This window comes from Molothrus ater, chromosome 3 (genome assembly GCF_012460135.2).
Source record: "Molothrus ater isolate BHLD 08-10-18 breed brown headed cowbird chromosome 3, BPBGC_Mater_1.1, whole genome shotgun sequence".
In the NCBI taxonomy this organism is placed as follows: domain Eukaryota; kingdom Metazoa; phylum Chordata; class Aves; order Passeriformes; family Icteridae; genus Molothrus; species Molothrus ater.
Genome location: NC_050480.2, coordinates 15,103,338 through 15,119,030, shown reverse-complemented (window position 1 = coordinate 15,119,030; position 15,693 = coordinate 15,103,338).

Sequence of the window (15,693 nt, the reverse complement as noted above, 5' to 3'; positions counted from 1 at the left end):
CTTTTGGGTTTTTCCATGTCTTCTGTGGTCCATCTGTGAAATGGACCATAAGAGGGAAGCATAGGGAGTGGGAGATCAGCATAGTGGGAAGACAAAAACAATGAAACCTCAATGAATTGATGATGAAAGGAAGGGAGACAAAAAGACTCCAAAGTGAGCTGTGGGTGAGCTAGGGGAAAAGAAAGGAGAACATAGTGTTGGAATGCCCAGAGGAAAAGAAGGGGCCACAGAACTGTCGGCCAGTTAAGCAAAAATGAAGAAACGAATGAATGGGGAGAACAGCAATAAGCTGATGCAGTTGTCTGCATGCAGAATTAGAAACAGAGTTTGTAGACAGGAAAGGAATACATTTTGCCTGTTGTGTTTTTATTGAGTAGGACCTTGTCCTGTTTTCAGCTGGGATACAGGTAATTTTCCTCTTAGCAGCTGGTACACAGCTGTGTTTTGGGTCTGGGATGAGAACACTGTTAATGCACTGATATTTTGGTTGTTGCTGAGCACTGCTTGCCCTAAGTCAAGGATTTCTCAGTGTCTCCTGCTCAGCCAGCAAGGAGCAGCAGAAGAAGCCATAAGGGAGCATGGCCAGGACATCTGACCAGAACTGGCCAGAGGGATATTCCACACCACAGAGCTTCATGTGCAGTACACGAACTGGGGGAAGTTGGCTGGGAGGGGCTGACCACTGCCTGGGTTTTGGTCAGTGAGTGGTGAGAAATTTTGCTGTGCATCACTTGCTTGTCTTGGTTTTTTTAATCTCTCTCTCCTTTTTTATCACAATAATATTATTATTATAAGTGGTAGCATTAGGTTTGGGGGGGGGGGTTAAACTCTGTTTTAATATTAAACTGTTCTTGCCTCAATGCATGAGTTTTCCTTTTTTTTTTCTTTCCTTAATTCTCCCCATCCCACTGGTGGAGGGAGTGAGCAAGCAGCTGCTTTGGGACTTAGTTGCTGGCTGGGGTTAAACCATGACAGACCTTAATCTCTGAATGGTTTACCTGTCTTAGTGGACCAACTGAAGAAATTGGGTGTGATGCAGACTGAATGAGAGGGACAGCATCTGGCTCTAAATTTGCTGTATTCCTTCTGCTTCATGTCAATGCCACAGAATAAAGTTTTGTATTAGGGAAATTGGGACCTCCATTAAAAATATATATCACTTTAGGTGATATATTACTCGTCCAAACCCTGGTCATGAACATCCAAAAATAGCTTGCCATGGACATATAAGGCAGGTCATAGACTCTGGTGAACAATATTTAGTGTTCCGTGGGGATGGGGAGAAATGCTCTAATGAAATCACCAGCCTTGAACTAAGCTGCTTTTCTTAGGTGGCTCCCCCAGACCTCAGTAAAAACGTGTCTGTGCAGGTTCAGCCAAGCTGCCTGTTGAATAGTTTGGCCAAATGCAGGAAGCAAGATCTTTGACCTTCTGCAGTGTCCTCATTGTAGACGCATGCATATAATTTCCAGTAATTTAACAGGAGCTTTAGTTTGAAAAAGATTTGGGTTTTATTACTTTCATTCATCATCATTAACTCATGCCATGTGGCGGAGAGGAGGGAATGACATATTTCCGCAATTAGATTCAGTATTTTGCATGAAAAAATGAGCTGTTACAGCAAATGCTTCTTTTGAAATAGGGACTAAAACCAACGGAAACAAAAGTTGTGATGTGTGCCTGGAAGACAAGAGTTAAAAAAGGATATTTTTACTATGAAGTCTTCTTAAAGTTGTGGTTAGAAATGATTTAACCTTTTAACCTGTTCCTACTGTGTACTTGGCTTATGTTCAAAAAATGTTTTCATCCAGTACCTTGATGCACTTCTAATTTGTCTGTTACAAATGTGTTCTATTTCTGCTTACTCTTAAAAGTGCACTGACTTTGTCTGCTGAAAGTACCTTTGTATAGGGCTGCTTCAGTGTGCAGGGGGAGTGTGAAATTGCATTTGATTTTAAGTTTGTGTGGGTTTGCTTTGCTTGAATTTTGATTTAGCTGAGCCCAACAACTTAACACAAAACACAGGTAGGAAAATCATATTTCCTATGGTACGGAATGCAAAGGGGATTAGTTCTTTGGAGTGGCTTGCTTTTGGGCTGAGGTGCACTTCAAGCATTTTGCTACACTTTATTTTTTAACTGTTTGCTGGGCAAGGGCCTGATCCTGTTCTCCATTAAGTCAAAGGGAAATTTCCCATCATGGGAACAACATGGGGCCTGACGTAGGTACTGAAACTCAAAACTGGGCAAGTTTTATGTGGTTGAATGTTCCTGCCAGCATTCCTCATGACTGTGTGTGTGACACATGCTCCCTTGATAATCTAATGAAGAATATGTATAGAGCCAAACATATATTTTATTATACAGAGCAGGCTGCATTTTCAGTAATTTGCCTTTTCTCCTTGTATGCATCTCATTCTTGTGGATGTTCACATGAGCCAGTACTCCGGATAGTTTTTCTGCTTTCCTTCTTAGAATGTTGGTTTTCTTTTCTGCATGTTCAATTACATGTGCACATTCATCTATCATTAGTTCCTCTCCACTGGAGGATATTTTGCAGAGATCTTTATGCAGCATTCATAATATTCTCATCCATGATTTGGATTTCTTACTGACAGAAAAGTTCAATCCTTTTTGCTGCTGCTTTATTCATTTTATAGCTTTATCTAGATAAACTACTTGGAAGTTCTACAGTGGAATTTTAGTAATTTGGTTGAATTTTCCCCTTCAAATTCAATTGTGCCTTGAATTCTGTTCAAATTCATATTTATTTGTACTGGTTTTAAGGCATTTAAAAATGTAAGGTCCTCATTTATCAGGATTTCTCTACTGATTGCATTCTTAGATTGTTGGCATAATTCTCACTCGATTTTTTGCTGTTGTTGCTCTCGCTTCTCTTTGGAAAAATGATTCTCATTTTTTGATTATGCTTGCCAGCTCATTTCTGTTTCAGGAGAAAAAAATTATCCTTTGTGTTGCTGCACTCTATTACCTATGTTAGTAGTGGGAATATATGTGTCTAGCTGTAGGTGATGGGGAGATGTACAGAAGCATATCACTGTAGTGTCTCCCTGGACCAGCTGCCCTCAAGACTATTTTTGCTAGAATACGCACCATGAGAAAGACGCTTATTGAAAATGTCACCTAAACCTGATTTATAACATATTTTGTGACCTCACCACAGGCATGAGAGGAAGAATTCAGATCTAGTTTGATTTCTCTCCTGCATCTTTGGAAGAGCATGATGCCTGCCTGGCACTCTTAGGAAGGTTAAAACTTGTCCTCTCCACAACAGGCATGTCTGTTCTTACGCCCCATTTCAAACACACACACAGAGGTCAGCACAAGACTACCAGAGTAAAAACTTTCTGGTGTGGATATATTTTCACGACAATAAACTAAAATGCAGTCTCTAACATTTGGTATAAGTGTCAGAAAAGAAACTACACCAGTAATTTATTTCTTTTACTAATAATTCATCTGGCTATTGATCAAGGTTGAGTTTGGCTTCAGCTCTGCCCTTCAGCAGCTTTTTTGTAAACAGGTTCTTCTTATCTTCATGAGTCAGGGTTTGACATTCCCACTCTGTGCAATAAATTATACCTGTGTCCTCAGTACAATGCTAATGCCTGGATTTAGTGACAAAAGGAATTTGAGCTCAAATTTTTATCTTGGAAGACTTTGCCTTTTCCATTACTCAGGCTCCACGTGGAAACTTCTTTCTCTCTACCCACTTTAGTACCTTCACAGAGAGAAGAACAGAGTGAAACAAATTCATTTCCCATCTTTGGAAATCTATGTTTTAGTCTACCTTCTAAAGTTTTTGGGGTTAAATTTTAATTAAATTTAAAGGTAAAATGTGGAAGGGTCATAAGATTACTCATGTAAGAAATGCATCCATAGAAACAAATAGACTCTCTGCATTCAGGGAGATTACTAATATGAGGTGAATTTACTGAAGAAATTCTAGGATCAGGCCCATGATATGGAATTTGATTTTATTCACTCGTACATAATGATTACCCACAACTCTGAGCAGATGTAGTAATGACTACAATTACTTGCAGATCATTTTTTACTATGATTAAATCTGTACATTATGTTATTCTTGAGGCAGCAGTTTTTAATATTCAACTTGCTCTCCTCCCTCATCAACATCAACCGTATACAAGCTTAGAGGCAAATACCCAGTTCAGCAATGAATAGCTTTTTGCCTGGAACAAGTGTTGGTGTTGGTGTCCTTTGGTGTATTCATCTGATGCTCCAGGTTCAGCTTTGGAGCATCAAAACTGCATGTGTGTGTGTGTGCGTGCGTTTTCAAATGTATTTCTCTTGTGAAGCCCCCCTCCAGCTTCAAGACAGAACTTTCAGAATAATGTTGAGTGTGCAAATGGAACTGTCACCTGTGATGTGTCTCAGTGATCAAGGGCTGAAAAAATGGAGTGACCAGCAACCTGACCTAGAAGTTTGATTGTCCCTTAGGAGCTTTCAGCTGGCTCAGGTTGGTTTTGCTAGGGTCAGCAGATTTCTGTGTTCCACTCTTGGATCTGCCTGAGTCTCTTTGTGTAAGCCTCAAGAAGTCTACAGGCTGCCTTTTAATTTGTTCTTTTGTGAGATCAGGGTAGGAGTTAATTTGAGAGCAGAAAGACTTGAATTGTGTTAGGGAATGCTGAGGATATGCAGATGCTTGTGGTAGGCATATGAGAGAACAGGACTATTTGAAGAGGGCATTTGCCAAATGCTTGTCATTCATGTGTGATATTTGTCTCATTTTTTAGATTAAGAACAACAAATATCACGAATAGACCAAATGAAGATAAATATAACATTAAAAAGTCACTTTATAAGCTTTATTGTTCTATTTTTGGCAAAAAAATCTTTTTGATAATTGGAGACCAGATTAGAGAAAATCAGAAGGATATCATTGTCTGTGAACTAGCTGAAGATTTTCTAATTAAGAAAACAAGTTTCATCAGCCACCTCCTCCCTGAATATTTCCATTTTAGCAAAATGAGACTTGTCAAAAAATACTCACCACTCTTGACTGTGGTTCTTTATCCACCTAGGGAGGATCACTGCATCAAACAAAGGCGTCTGTCACAGTTCTTGTCATCTGTGTTTGTTTCTGGATTTGTTTTTCTGATGAAAGCCATGACAAAACCTCTGATTATGATGAGGCAATTTTTAAAAGCAATGAATTTGTTGGGAGGTGAAAAGTTGTTTGCCTGTAGAGTTTCTACTCAGCTGGGTGACCAGGAAAGAACCTAAGAACCTGTTAAGGAACATTTTATTTCATGTTGCTTCATGGCTAATGCTCTTGATTTCTAGTTTGCAGTAAATTTTAGGAATGCTTTTGATTGCAGGAGGTGACCTAAAACAAAATTCTGGAAAATAGCACCCATAAATACTTTCCTGTTGCAAACCCCATGATTTTAAACCATTGCATTGCCCTTAGAGCAATGTGATAAAGGAGCGGAAAGAGAAAAAAGAAAAGAAAAAGACTGATTCACAGTAAAATGCCAAACTGTATGTGTAGAAATCAATTCTTTTCACAAAGCAGATGAAAGGAGTGTCAGTACTCTTAACAATTATATTTGTCTTAATGATTACCTGCAGTAACACTCAGGAGCAGTGGACTCTGCATTGATTACAAGAAAATTATGCATGTTATTCGATGCAGATGAATGATGTTCCTGAGTGACAAGTTGATGTCTTCAGATTGAACAAAGCCCCCTGTGTTTTATAAGCTGGCCTCTGGTCAGAAAGGGTTACTGTGATCTGCAGTGTCTCAAGGTGTGCTAATAGCAAGGTGGGTAAGAGCTGACATGATACTCAGGGTTTGGTTTTATAAAAAGTCATTGACCACTTTAGGGACACTCTTAGCACTCTAGGCATAACTGCAAACCTAGAGGCCATTTGTCATAAAGATTATTACTACGTGGTTAAGCACTTGAAAGGCTACCACTTGATGCAAGACCTTCCCTATAAAAGCTTGGCTATAGGTCGGTAATTTGCCAATATTCCTGGGTCAGGAGAAAGAAGCTTAAGATCAGAAATAATAATAGAACATTTTAAAGCTGACAGTACAATTCCAGAAATGGGGGAAGTATTAATAATTTTCATGATAAAAAGACCCTATCAGGTTTAGGAGGAGGAAAAGAGTCACAAAGGAATCTAGCTGAAGATTTGAAGAGATACTTCAAAGGGCTTCATTAATATAAAAGGAAAGATTAGCCCAAGAACAAAAGAATAGGAGAGGAGTTTGCAGGTATAAACCCAGCAGAAGAATTATTATAATGTCATACATGGGGTATTTGAGTGAAAAGCTAAAGAGAAATTAAAACAAAGCTATCTTCAAACTTTTCAAGCCAATAATGTCATTAAGGATATCGTCCAAAAGTGAACATGAGTGTTTTTGTGGAATGCTGCTGAGAAACTTAATTTTGAACACAAATGCAGAGCTGGCACAAGGAAGGATAAGAAAATCAGCAGAGGACTTACAGCCACTTCATACACAACCTAGGGCCAAGTTCTTCTGTTCTTTGGGAATTTCACCGCTTTTGTGAGACAACAGCAACTGTAATTTCTTCTTCTAGGACTTAGAGTGTAGTCCAAGAGCTTAATAAAACAACGTGAAAGAAAGCTCATTTGCTTGACTTTGTATGCAAGTTCACATTTGAAACTGAAGAGCAAACAGTGCCATGAGATACCCATTGTGGCTCATGAATGGAAAATGAATTATGTTGTTCAAGTATCATGTTCACTTGCATATTTCCACGTTGCAAAACAATGGCTTACAAAATACTGCACGCAGCATGCCTATAATTTTGGGTTGGAGTTGAAGGGCAATTTAGTAATATTTTGCCCAAAGGCTCCAAGCAACATTGACACAGTTTTGGACCCTTGTGATGATCCCTTTTTGAAGACACAATAATGACCTGGTTTACATCCCAGGGAACTTATAATCTAATTGAAGATCCAAGAATGCTGATGATAAACAGGGAGGGAAAAAATAGATGAAGGGAAAAGGATAATATCCATTTACCTACTGATAGAAACAGTACCTGTCCTCTCTACTGCTGTGCTTCCATTCAAGCACTGTTCAACACCTGTGATATCCCTACTGCAGCAACAACGTGTATCAATTCAGAAGCTCAGCAACTTGAATTGACTGAGCTCTTTGGTTAGTCTGGATGGCTTAGAATTTCTTTTGGATTGAGGGAAAAGTGTGTATCTAGCTTTCTACTGCTCCTCGTGCTTGAACCTTAGTTTTTAGGTGCTTTATTCAGTGTCATAGGAGAAGGGTGTAGGTAAGCTGTAGCCCAAAGTGTTGAGGCTCTGCTGTTGTCAGATTCTTGGCCATTGCTACTGTGGCTGGTGGGAAGGAGCTCCTTGAGGTGATGTCTGCCCTTGGATGGAGGGGGAGATGTCTTCTTCCCAAGCTGCTGGGAGTCCAATGCATAATTTCTCCCAGGAGAGGGCAAAGGCTGTCCTGTCTGCAGAATTTAGGTCAAGAAAATATCCTTCTGGAAAAAATGAGCAGTTCTGTTGAGTAGACCCTGTTAATTGACTTCTTTTCCTAGTGTGGCTACATTTTTAGAGTCACTTTTATACCCACATGCATCTCACTACCAGCTCTTGTAAATAAGTTTGAGTTATTTTCCTCCATCAACATCCTGATTTCTGTGCAGGCTCTTTTCATGTCTTGATTATTTTAGCCCACTGTTCATTGTTTGCAGAGGTACTGTATACATACTATTTTTAGTTGACTATCCAAATGAATTACTGTTGCTGATTTGGTTACACTAAACCCTGTTCTGTTATCAAACAAATCTACTGTCAAATGAAAGATCAATGTTATTTTACTATGCCCCACTTCATGGATTAAAAAGGGTATTTATTCTAATTAAACTATCAAGAATAGCACATAGAATGTTCTAAAATGGGCAGCACTTACGGTCACAGCTGTTAACAAATGTGGTACACCTGATTCAAGAATAAGATACAAAGGAAGAGCAATTAGAATTCAATACATTAAATAGGTTCTTAGGACCAAGGTTACAGTAAAAGACAATAGTTTTGAACATGCCTATACGAGAAGGTAATTTACTATGTATGACTCAAAAGCATAAAATCTTTCAATGACTCAGTTCTGGATCAACTACATAAAGTGATGATGATGATTGCCATTATAAATTGTTCTGAGGATGGACATATCTAATGTACTTTTATTTTGCTCTTGTGAGTAAATAGGTAAAAATTCTTCCAAGACTAGAATGCATGGCTATCAATCATTTATATCAAGGACAGACAGTCCTGCTCACCTGTCATGGCAGAAAGTGCATTTATTCCTTTTCTGAGCAAGCTGCAGTAAGATCTTTCTTTCGTTGTGGAATGCAGACTTACTGTGTTACTACTGAACTTTTTTCCATTTGAATTGTAAAGAAACAGAAAATAGTTGGTTTTACTTGGTCTCACAGTACACCAGACAGAGCTGTACATTATCTTTAGGTTTTCTTAGCTTTACATACAGTCAGATAAGTTTTGGCTCCTTCTGTCTAATGCTGTTTCCTCTAATGGTTGAAGAAATGGAACATTATACTACCTAACGTGTGGGGGTCACATTAATCACAGAAAATTCTTTTAATGTCTCAGAAGTAACTGTCAAACTGGACATACTGAATCTATTTAAACTAAAGCATGCCATTTTTTATCTACAGTGATCTTTAATTCACATAAAAGGGTCAAGAAAATGTGATTAAGTGACAGTTTTAAAATGTACTATAATATTAAATAGCTTGATTAAGTGACAACTATAAAATGTAATACAATATTAAGTATCTGGCTGTGTCCCAAAAGAACTTTAAAGTATTTTGAATGGTTTGGGAATTCTCTAGCCCATCATGAGTTACAAAAGAGCATTTTTATTAAACATAAACAGGTGAACTCAGGAAAAAACCCAACAGATAATGTCTTGTCATGGTGGAAATAGTGTCAGTCCTGGCTTAAAATTAAAAAATCTGCCTTTTCAAACAAGATCTAAAGGAAACAAATAGGACTCCTTTAATAGTGCCACCCTCATGAGAACACAGGAACAAAGAACCCTCTGACTAAGGGTGTAAACAGAATAGACCAGGGGGTCAATTTAAAACTTTTACCTTGTTTGGCTAAATAAAAAAAGTTCATATGTTGCTTTCCTAGCTTTCCAAGTCTGAAGCATCTGTACAGTAAAGTGCTTATCACTCTGGGGAATAAAACCCATCTCCTGCAAATTCCTGTTTGGCTGGTATGACTTGTACTTTGTTAGGCGCCTGTGTGTGCCATTGGGCTCAAAAAGGAAAATTAAAGTGAGGAAAGTATCAGATATCAGAATATGACCTTTGTGACTGTAAAAGATCTCATCTTTGGAAGGAAAAGAAGGGTGGTCAGTGGGGAGAATGTGATCTTTCAGCAGGTTTATGGAGAGCTGCATTAGTGGTTACCATGCTGGAGAAGCCAAGAGAAGATATGTTGCTCAGCAGTTCACTCTCCAAAGTGCAGAGTACTGAAAGCAGTCCTGGTGTGCAAAGCTCTGAGACATTTGTCACCTTTGTGAGGAAATGTCATCACCAGTGCTGTCTGTGTGAGCATGAACAGGCTCCCATAAACTGGGGAATTCTGTTGTCTCACCTCTTTGTACCAGATTTAGCTTTTAGTTTCTTCTTTTCAAACAGAAATTTATGGTTTCACGTGTACTCACTTGTGGGTTTAGAGCTGCTTGGTGTTTTAAATTCCCTCGGAATTTTAGTTTCACAGCTTTTCCCTAGGTGAAGGTGGGAAATTTGCTGAATTTGGGCATGGGCATTTTGAAATTCTAATCTGTAACACATCTAGTCATTCAGTTTCATCTGTTTTTGGTGTTTCCTGGGTTTCCCTGAATGCATTCAAAGGGCTGTGAACTTCAGCAGTTCTCATGCTAAGATACTTGAAGCAAAGTCTGAGGGGTATGGGGTGGATTGACAGGAAATATCCACAAACAGGATCATGGAGTTTTCTTATTAAATGGCATCTGATTCTGGGTTACTGGGAACTCCAGGCCCTCTGGTGAGCTTCTTTACACATGTCTAATGTGTGGTTCAGGGTATACAACCCCATACTCTTCTACATGGATTCATATTCAGAGCACATATGAATGAAGAAAACCACTCCCATATTGTGCAGGTTCTGACCAGTTCTGGAGTTTTCAAGTCAGATGCTAAACCAGTTTTAGCATACATTTTCCAATTTCTTTATGCTGAGCAATGTCTTTTGCATTTTTTTCAAGGGCAATATGGAGAATGGGTATGGTTTCCCTTTAAATATTGGGAGCCACTCAGGAGTTGCAGCAGTATCTGTCACAGATGAAAATACTATAACTATGTTTCTCTGTAATCCATTCATCGGTTTATGGACCCCAGATCCTCAGGAGAGGGACACAAATCCACATAATGTTCTTTCATGCTGGCTTTTGCATTTGGATCTCTGATGTAGCTGACAGATGTGCAAAATCCCATCTAGCCAGATATCTCCCTTCTGACTAGGCAATCCATGGAGATCGAGAACACACATTATTCCAGTTAAAGCCTTGAATCCAGGCTAATAACTTTCCCTCCTGATCTGCTGGTTTCAGATGCCATCCCATGAATTAGGCTTCTTAGATGTTATCCTTAATAAGTCCAGGACAACACATAAACTTTGCTATTTCCTAAATTCAATAATTAAATGACTTGTCAGTTCAGTAACTGATAGAACACAAATGAGGCTTAATGCCACTCTGCTGAAAAACCTTAAATAAAAAACCACTCTGCTGCAAAACCTTAAATACAAGATTTTATGTTATTGATCTGAGAAGCAAAGGAATTGTCACAGCAGATGAGGTGTGAGATCTATCAAGACCTTTATGGCCTCTTTAGAAATGTCCAAAAGCAGAGGATCCAGAAAAGAATCTAGGAAGATAAAATTTTGCTCTCTGCCACTCAGCACTGCGTTTCAGCTTTAAAATTTAACTGTTGTCCTTGTAAGAGGAAACCCCAAACTTTGTCCTGGAGTCTCAGAAGCACCAGCAGAGATGTTCCAATCTGATGATTCTGCAGCAAGAACAGTTACCTCTGGAGGCTGAGCTCCTGGGTAGGGTAACTCCTCAAATGTTTGCAATTAAACATGTCACAATTTATATGTCAGAGACAAGGTAGCTGGCTTGTGGGGGTAGGAGTCACCCTGAATATCCAGCACCTGCACTGTAATGTTAGCAAGGATAAATACTGGAGTGGATTTTTGTTAACCTTAAAATAATAATTTCCACAATGGAAAAACCAAACAGATCAAAACGAACACACGGAGATTTCAGCAATTGTGCTGCTTCTAAGTAAAAGAAAAAAATAAAAGAAAAAAAAAGAAAAACTGTTGTCTCCAGTTCTCCTTAAAGCAAGAACCCATACTTCAGCTGAGATGAATGGTTTATAAGTGCTTGAACCAAATACACTAGCAGTATATATATTTTAATTTTTTAGGTCATATGCATGGCTATTAGAAAATGCTGCAGTCACATTGGTGATGTTCTGTGGGGTCTTTTCCATCATCAGCTGATTTTCTCTGAGGTGCTTTACCCACAGAGGGAGAAATTTGATTTCTGGTTCATTCAAATTTGAATGCTGGTTCATTTTCACACACTCTCTCCACCTCCACTGTCCTGTGGAGATATAGGATGTCCTGTAGAAGAATAGCTGCTTGCTCCAGGACCCACTGGAGCTAATCTCAGTATTTCAAAAGGGAAAAGATCCATCTAGGTGGCTCATTCTGGATTTTATGACCAGCTAAGTAATTGCAGCTTGTGAAGAAGCAGCACCAAGGTGAAGAAAGAAGCCAGCAGAGCACTGCTCTGCCCAGGACTGGGTTTCCTGAGGATTACAAGGAGGGTGAGGACAGGACCCATGTGTTGGGACTGACTCCAATTAGGTGAGATTCCTCCAGGAATTACCGAGCTTTCTGACTGTGCAGCATTGTGCAGCATTTGTGTATGGGAAAGCAACCCAGCCTGTTCCTTTTGCAGCTGATGACACATTTGTTGGTAGCATATGCAGAGTCTGGATGTTTGCTTTCATGATGAATTCAGGCAGTGAGTAAACACCTACCAAGTAACAGCCACCCCCACCTTCTTCCAATCAAATAGCTGTCACTTGGGTCTTGCATTTTTTTCTAGGCTAACTAAGATGATGTTGAAAATATGAGCTCCTATCCTTGAGTAATTTTGAAGCAAATTGAAATCCATGCTGGGAACCTGATGTGCTTGCTTTAGCTGACTTGCTAGCAGCATGTAAATGATTTTAATTACAACTTGTGTTTGATGCTCTACAAGACTTGATCCTGCAATGCTATACAGACCAAGTGCTTGAGATTTGCTTGCAGAGTGATGCTTCCAGGTTTGTGTGAGCCTTTGAAACTAAATTGAGCTGGAGGAGCCTGATCCAAAATCTTTTGAACTGAAGGGTAAAAGCAATATACTAGCTTGGATTTAGGTTGAGGGATTTGTTTTGACTAAGTCCATCTTCTCCCTCAGTACTTTTCTGGTTTCTATGTTATGTATTCTGGGCTCGAATGGATCTGAAAAATTTTTTTGCAAATGTTCTTCCTCTGTGAATTGATTGTTTCAAACATGAGGGATATTTTTTCTGATTGGCTGCATAAGTCACCTGCTGGTGTTTTTATTCTGTCATTGGTTGTGTAGAAATATTCTTCCAAAGTAAATAATGGCATTTGCTTTAACATTTGTTTTCTGCAAACACTTGTGCCAGGAAACCAGATTGTATGGCTGAAGTGAATGAATATTTTTATCTGCATTAGTCACCCGAATCTAATTTTATATCTCTAAGGAAGAGAGAGGTGGGAGTTTGCCTGATTTGTGCTAATCGTAGTTGAAGATATATGTTACTGTTTCAAAGTCAGTTCCTTTTAGTATCCTGCTTAATAATCAATATATGAGCTAAAACATAGTTTGAAAAGATTTTTACATTGGCAGTAACAAATTTTTTTTAGTATATTTTTACTGTATTTTAGCTCTTTTTACTTGTGGGTGCTATTGGCCAAAGTTGCTGGAATGACAGTGGTAGCTTTATTAAAATAATAGAGGCTGGAGTTTTCAAAGGGACACAAGAAAAAATTGCCTCCCATTGAAATTTTTTGGAGTAACCTGTATTGTCAGGATCTTACATTCTAGTCTGTTTTGTGAATGCATTTTTGAGGCTGTGTTGTATTGCAGACATAAATATTTATAGCTGGGGCTGTGATCCTGCCTTTGCTTATGCATGTGTCTAACTTAAACACATGTGAGTATTCCCCTTGGCTCCAATAGGGCTATTTGCATTCATAAAACTGAGGAGCATCTGGTATTTTTTCATGGAATTGTTAATAATTCTACTGTGTGAAACTGCAGATGCATTTTTGTGAGAGAAAAACTACACTTCTACCTGGGAAGATACAGTTCTGTACCAGTTGATGCTTCTATGACCTTCACTTTTATACTCCCAGGACAGAAAACCCGAGCTGGACACAATGACCATCTATTCATTTCTTCCTATGAATTTTTTATAACTGCTTGTCTTTGTAAGATACAAAGCAAAGAGACAGATGCAAAGTTGGCCATCAGTTTTCTAATGGAGCGAGAACATAATTAATCAGAAATAACACCTAAGAATAACTGGTGCAGAAGAGTATTTCCCAGGGAGGTAACGTAGCCTCCTTGGGTTGTAAGTCAACTTGTATTCATCACAATATAAGATTGGTGACAGTTTGTCTTTGCAAGCTTTTGGAGATGTTACCCAGCAACTTTCTAGCTAATTATTCAGATTTGTGCAGGTTTTGATTTTGGTAAGGGTGAATGGAATATTAGGCCAGAGATCAAGAGTCATTGAGTCAAACAGAAATGCTGGAAAACAATTCTGATGGTCATGAAAGACAAATTATTTGAATGGAGACAGGGACAGAGCATCACCAGAACAGCAAGTGTTGTGTCCCCTTGACAGCTCTGACAGGATTATTAATGTACTGCAAGCAGGCATCGGGGCTGAGCCAGGGTGTGAAAACTGTGTTGTGTTTACTGCCATTAGTGAATGGCACTAAGTGGGGTCATAACTTTCACTTCAGACTCTTGCAAGAGATCTGTTTTGGAAGTTGTATGGCTGAGAATGGTCTCAAGCCTGGAGCTGTTCTAATTACTTTTTTACTGGCTCTGGTGATGCCATAAATGAACCCAAGAATATGTTATGTGCTGATTATATATTTTTTGTGACTGGGATATTTGGTCTATTGTCTGTGGCTTAGTCTGGGAGCAGTGTTGTGTTGTTATTGTTTGTCCCACAGTATTCATAGCAGAGAGATAAGGCAATATGATGGACAATCACATCACATTTTGCTTTTTTTTTATAACACCTTTTTCTCAGAAGATTTTAGTTATGGTTTTCACTGTTATTCACAGCTGTTAGCAAGTGCTTACAAGTAAATGTGTGTTTTGAGCTGTTTTCTGAAAATAAAAAAAAAGAGAGCCTTAAACACATGCTTGAGTGCTTTTCTAACCCAGGCCTAAGACAGGTTTGATTAGAAAAAGATGATGCTTTGCCCACATATATAGTAGTGCTTTTGTTTCGTCCTGAACATAAGCTGGACATTTGGACTTGGTTCACTTGGCGCTAATGATACATGACCCTGTAGGCTGTGGTCTCAGCTGGCTTCCATTTTGGGTTTGCAATTTCCTCAGCAAATTTTATAATGGCTTTTTGAGTTGGTGATGAAATCTTATTTTTCTCTGTAGCTATCTGAATGTGAGTGCTGGCCATGGAGAGATCAGCAGGTAAGGAGAGATCGTGCCTCTTTCTGCAGCATGTGGGGCTACAAAGGACCACCTGGACATAGGTATGCTTTTGAACTCTTCTGATCTACTCCTCCTTGGGAGAACTTTCTCTTTTGCACTTTACTTCCTTGGAAAATCCCATGTGGAGGTCTCCCTTTCTGTGTGCTTCTGGTTGTCCAGAACTCCCTCTAGTTCCTTATCATCCAGCAGAGTATTCCATTTCCTTTGTGGTAGTGTTTGTGTTGCCTATCTTGTTTCACAGAAGTCCTGACACTGACTTTCCCAGCTGCCTGGGGGCTCTGGTGTGGTGCAGTTATGTCACGGTTTGACACTGGCACAATGCCAGTGCCCCCATGAGGATACCCTCTCCCTGGTTTCTGCTGTGAGATGTGACCAGGAGTAAGCAAAGCAGGCTCCTACTTAGGGAAGAAAGAAAACAAAACTTTATTAACTACACTACAACTATAGATAAAAAGGAACACACACAGGGAAAATGAAAACCTTACAAATACATTTCCTCCTCCCCCCACCAAATTTCCAATACAATACATCTATTCCCCAAATCACCAACTCTTGGTCCAGAACCACCCTTCAGACAATCAGTCTTCAGTTCATCAAGAGGAGAGGAGTCCTTCTTGTACCATGGGCTTCCCCTGGAAACACAGTCAAAGCCTCGTGTGTTTCCGTGTCACTCGTGGCACCGCCCGGAGTGCATCTGCCGTCGTGACCTCTTCCTTTCATGTCCAGTGCTCTCACCACTGAACACGGACCAGAGCTGCTTCTAGGTTTGTCTTTTAAGGATGCTTTGTCCCGATCCAAAAAAGGCACAGTCTC